General features: G+C 42.8%; 1 pseudogene; it reads left to right on the plus strand.

The window, feature by feature from the left end:
- Nucleotides 1-261: 261 nt before the first annotated feature.
- LOC101591473 lies at nt 262-4,937 on the plus strand (annotated as a pseudogene).
- Nucleotides 4,938-6,039: the final 1,102 nt, after the last annotated feature.

The following is a 6,039-nucleotide window of genomic DNA, read 5'->3' on the forward strand; positions in this document are numbered from 1 at the left end:
CTGCCATTTGTTAAAGAAGACTGTGAAGCTAGACTTAATGGTCCTTGTTTTAGTTACTTTTCACTTGTTGCTGGGACAAATACCCAACACCCAAAATTAACGAAGGAAACATTTAGCTCACAGTTTGTGGAAGTTTCAGTCCATACTCTGCTGGCTCCAAGGCAAATGGCAGCTGTTCATGGCAGCAGAAAACAATGAAGAGCAGAGGAGGAGCAGCAGCTGCGGCATCCATCAAGACTCTCTCTTCCTGCTACGCTGACCATGAAGACTGGTGCTCCGCTGCGAAGATCAGAGCTCCTCCGAAGCAATATGGCTGTTAAGATCAAGCTCCTCCAAAGTGGCACAGCTGCAAAGTGGCACAATGAAGACCAGGACTTCTCCAAGGATGCGGGGTGGGCAGCAGCCTTCCTCAACTCCTTTAAATACACTTTTTGTGCTGAGTCACTCTGGGGCAGCACCATCACACTCTAGGGTGGACCCAATAGCACCCTCAAGGTGGAACCAACTGTGCCCCAGAGCAGGCCCTCCCACCTTTTAGGTCAGAGCTCCACTGCCCAGAACCAGAGAGAGCTTCAGATACCAAGTTGACACAATGTATCAAGTACAACAATCTACCCCTTGTCAACTTGGTAACTACATATACACTTCTTTAAGCCAGTTTCCAGGTACACAGACATGCTTATTAACATTTTACAACTTGAACAAAGTATAATATCAGAACCAAGACATGTTGTCCCTGGCCCCCCAAAGACCTATAGCACATCCCTTTATGCAAAAGGCATTTTAGTCCATCTCTAGGAGTTGCCAAAATCCTAACAGTTTCAGCAATGCTGAAAAATTCCAAGTCTCAAGCCTCCAAGACCTAAAGCAAACTCTTAGCTGTAAGTCCCTGTACAAGTGAAAAGTTAGACATTCCCAACATTGAAAGGCATAGGATAAATATTGCTATTCCAAAAGGTACACACAGCAGGATACCAACAATTTGGACCAAGGCAAGTCTAAAATCCAGAAGGGCAAACACTAAGGCCCGTAGTCTCATGTGAAACATTCAAAGCAATCTGTAGTGAGTTATGAGCTCCAAAAGCCTTACAAAACTCCACCCCTATAGCACTTCTGCTGGTAGTTCCCATGGCTTCTCTCTTAAGCCTGCTTTATTCCCTTTTTGCAGCTTTCCTTAGACCATCCACATTCCTAGCTTTTTCAAACTTCTGAGGCTTCCATTGAATAGGCATTTCACTCACAGCTTTACACATTGCCCTCTCAGGAGCACACTGCCTGGCCTCCCAGGCCTTCTGAAATCTAGGTGGAAGCCTTCTTAACCTCAGAACTCCTGCATTCTGCATGTGCCTAAAACCAATGTCTCGTGGATAATGTCAAGGACTGCTGCCAGCTGGAGCAGTACCCAGGGTTTCTTCTCTCTTGGCTGTAGAGGTTGAGTGCTTGGATTTCTAAGCACTCTGACCCTGATTCTGAGAAACAAATTCTCTATGTCAGTGCCATTCTGTAATCTGGTGTGGCCGCGGCCTCCATTCTGGAACATGGGGTTCAGCAGCTTTCTCCTCAAAGCAAAGCTCCTCACCCTTTCAATTCTGAGGCTGAAAAGGAAGAGAACCTGCCACCTCCTGTGATGCCCTCAGGATATCTTGTCTACTCTCCTGTTCCTTCTTTGCAGTGGAGATCCTCTCAGCTCTCTCTTCAGAGTCCACAGCCTTCCTGATGCTTCCTTTTTAGACAAACTCATAACATTTTAAATCATCCTTCTGAACTCTTTGTTCTTGATTCTTAACATAAATCTGGCTAAAAGCCCCCAACAATAGCCATGCCACTGCCTCAATATTTGGCTGCTTTGAGATTTCTTTTGCAAAATTAACTAGTCCACTGTGCTTAATTGCAGTCTCAGCAAAGTCTCTGGACAGAAGCAAAATGCAGACAAACTTTCTGCCAAGCCATATCACCAATTATCTGCAGTCCAACAACCAATACAGTCCTTCTTTCTAGCAGAAACCTCCCCAGTCTTCTGGTCTGAGCGCTGACCAGAATCTCCCAAACAGAACAGCTAAACCTGTTCCAGGGTTTTGCTTGTAGGAAACATCTCCAAACCTTTCCTATCTCTTCCCATAAGCCATTTCCCAAAAGCTAGTAATCCACATGGTCAGGTTTAGCCACAACAACAACCCCACTTCTCTGGTACCAAATTCTATCTTAGTTACTTTTCACTCGTTGTTGGGACAAATACCTAACACTCATATTGAAGGAAAGAAAGGTTTATTTAGTTCACAGTTTGTGGAGGTTTCAGTCCATACGCCGCTGGCTCCAAGGCAAACTGCACAGTTCATGGTGGCTGCCTCCTCCGAAGTGGCATAGCTGCAAAGTGGCACGAGGAAGACTGGGACTTCTCCAGGGAAGTGGAGCGGGGCAGCTACTTTCATCACCTTTATCAATGCTTTTCATGCTAAATCACTCTGGGGTGGCCCTGTCATACCCAAGGGTGGGCCCAATAGCACCCAAGTTGGGCCCAATAGTGCCCCAGGACAGAACCAACTGCTCCCCAGGGCAGGCCTTCCCCAGGCCCCCATGGCCTGGAACCCCATGGAGCTGATCCAGCCAAGCTTCCAACATCAAGTTGACACAATGCATCAACTACCACAGTCCTCAAATGTCCTTTATGCCTACCTGAACTTGACTGTGAAAGGCAAAGTCCCAGCCCCAGAAGGTATTACCATGTGTAGCTCTGGATCTGCTTAACTAGAGACTTCATTTAGAGATGAATTCTTTCCCTGATGCCTGGAACTTGACAGGGTTTGCCAAGAAGGACCAATGGGGAGCCTTCAGAATGAAGGCTGATGGGAAGAACTCTGATGTCCTCCTGTATCGACACAAATGAAAAAAGTCCCAAGTCTCCAGGGTTATCCTAAATCAATCCATGTTCTCCCAGGATGCTCCTTTCTGTCTTCATATCCCCATTCTGTCTCCAGTCAACAGACACTATTTGTGAACAGAATTATCTAAGAGGCTCTCCTCTGGAGGTGGATGGACTCTTTGGAAGGGTAGGAGTCTAACCTCTAGAGCTGTCCATGCTCTCACAACAGGCATGTGCATAAAACTGACACCTGTGCCACCATGCTGCAGAAAGGCTTCATAGTTAGAGAATGCAGTTCAGCTCTTTCAATCCTGCTCTATCTTCTGTGGGCTCAGAAGTCTCCAGAAATAAAAAGGTATGGACCTGGGGGAAATGGCATAGATTGGTCACTGGAAAGTCCAGGATTCATTCTGAAAGACTGGTAAGGTTGTGAAACCTTAGCCTGTGAACAAAATTAAGCAAAAAAAAATAGATCCAAGAACTGGTCTGAGGTGCCTATCTGGCCCAAAGCCCCTGCTGTAACACCAGCAGTAGGATTTAGATCCCAGGTTCCAGCTGAGGCAAAGCCTTCTTTATATGTTGTTTCCTCACCTGAAGAAAATATGCATTTTTTTTCTGCAGCAGCCTGCTCTTCTAGGAACACTTTCTCAAGCTCACAGTCTATTCCTGAGTCCTCATTTGGTTCTGACCCTTGCATCCAGACCACAGAGGAAATTAGAGAGCAAATTAGTATCAGGGAAGCAAATGAGATTAAGCCATCTGCTTGACCTTGCAAAATGGAATGCTATTTGGATTCTTAAGAATTTGAAAAACTAGTAAGTAATACTTAAGTAAAACCACTGATCTTCTCATTCATAAAATAACACAGATTGCAATGGGTTTGCATAATGTTCATTCATTTGCCCAAGAATTCATTAACGAAGTGGGTGCAGTGACACTTATTAAAAGCTTGCTCAGCTTTCCTTCCTGAAAGGAGGAAACAGACTGCAATTACTCTGAATCCTCTTTCTGGGGATGAAAGACAAGGAAGATTGAATTATACATTAAGCATATGTGTAAGGAAACTGTGTCTTTCCCTTTGAACTCACCTGGACAGCAGACTGGGTTAAAGACACATAGGCAACTGTTATGGTTTGAGTCTAGTTGTCCCTCCAAAGCCTCATGCAGTCATGGGACTGCTTCTAGAGTTTGTGATTAATTCAGCATCCAATGCTGGGATTATGGGTGTGAGTGCTACACTTGCTCTGGGCCAGATAATGTGCATACAAATGCAAGGAGGGGAGAAAGTTTAGCTAGCTGCCTCAGCCGTGGCTCCTCCCTTTGCTCTTTGCTGTTTTCCACGCCACAAACTGCTGCCCTCTGCTATGTGCTGCTCTTCCTTGGAGTCAGCCAAGTATGGACTGAAACCTCTACCAACTGTGAGATAAATAAACCTTTCCTTCTTTAATTTTGGGTATTGGGTACTTTGTCCCAGCAATGACAGAAGAGTAACCAAGATAGCAACTGACTACTGATTCTGTTCATCACCACATCATTGCCAGTTACTTTTCAGAGCTTCTCCATTTGCCTTCTCAGGGAAATCATAAAACCAGAATTAATTAATTAATTTATTTATTTATTTATTTTTTGTGGTTGCAGGGATCAAACTCAGGACCTTGAGCTTGCCAGGCAGGCGCTTATGCTGCTGAGCTATATCCCTGGCCCCCGATATCTTGTTTTGAAAGTATTTTTGAATATGTCTGAAAATCCAACTACAGTCAGAGATTTGATCAATATCAAGGCATTGGCAGCATTAAAACTCATCTTTAATCAGAAAGAGGCAAAAGTCAATCTCATTAATGCTGTGACCAAATTTATTAACATAAAGGGGCATATAAGAAAGGGCTCAAAGGGCTGGGGAGATGGCTCAGTGGAATAAACGCTTCCCTGGTAAGCGCAAGGGCCTGAGTTCAATCCCCAGTTCCACAAAAAAAAAAAAAAGGGCAGGGGGGCTTCAACCATAGTCATTGATCACTTGAGTTATAATATACTTAGGGACATTTTCTGTGAAGATAAAGAGATTCTTGAAACAATGTGAAATGAGCCAGAAATCAGGGGGCTGGGAGATAGCTCAGTAGCATAAGCGCCTACCTGGCAAGTGCAAGGTCTTGAGTTCAATCCCCAGTACTAAAAATAAGCAAAGAAAGCCAGAAATGAAAGAATAAATTCTGTTTTTTTTCTTTTTTTCCTTTTTTTTTTTTTTTTTTTTTTTTAGTACTTGGGATTGAACTCTGGACCTTGCACTTGCCAGGCAAGTGCTTATTCTACTGAGCTATCTAAAGAGTTTGCATTGTAATCCAGTTACAGAAATAAGGTATATCAACAAAAATAATAGTACTTATAGGTGTATTTGTGTGGTGTGTGTGTGTGTGTATGTGTATCCTACTGCTATATTTTATATTTTTTTCCTATTCCAGATATATCAGAACTCAATCAAAATAACTGAATATCAGACAAAAAGTGATATTTGCTTACATTTTACATTTTTGTTGTTGCATTTACAACTCTTAAATTGTTAGGCAGTTTCATTGTGACAAAGTTAATTTACAGAAGTAAAAGAAGGTCGACATGGGAAGAAGACATCACATGCTCTTTGTTAACTGTTGGTTCGATGTTCTACAAGTTTTTTCCTCTTGCAGTGATCATGTGAATAACATACTAATTTTTTTGTATTGGAACTCATTATTCTGGGTAACCTCCAAAGAGAATTACAATGGTTAGATACTTTTCTCTAGACCGTCATGATAGGAAGTTGACATAGCTGTTTTGTCTGACACTGACCCCAACTCTCAACACCACCTTACAGTTCTTCAGTTGTTTTAGGTGATGGCATTCAAAGCTCAGAGAACACTTGGTTCAAATGGTTTAATTTTGTGCTGGATGACATCTCTGAAAGGGGTTACAGTTGTTAAGTTCCTCCAAATGTCCACTAGGCATGTGGCTATCGTTTATAGCTGGCTCTAGGTCAGGAAAAATGTCTGAGATTATGTATGTATTTTGCCTGGAAAATTCTAGGTACCCAAAACTTTGTTAAACAAACAAGATATAGATGTGTATCATTTAAGGAAGTAAAACATTATATAGCCTACCTTTCTCTATGCATCTGTTATTTTTATTTTAAAGAGCTGAAATTATTCTAA

This window comes from Octodon degus, unplaced genomic scaffold (assembly GCF_000260255.1).
Source record: "Octodon degus isolate 3935 unplaced genomic scaffold, OctDeg1.0 scaffold00185, whole genome shotgun sequence".
NCBI classification, from domain to species: Eukaryota; Metazoa; Chordata; class Mammalia; order Rodentia; family Octodontidae; genus Octodon; species Octodon degus.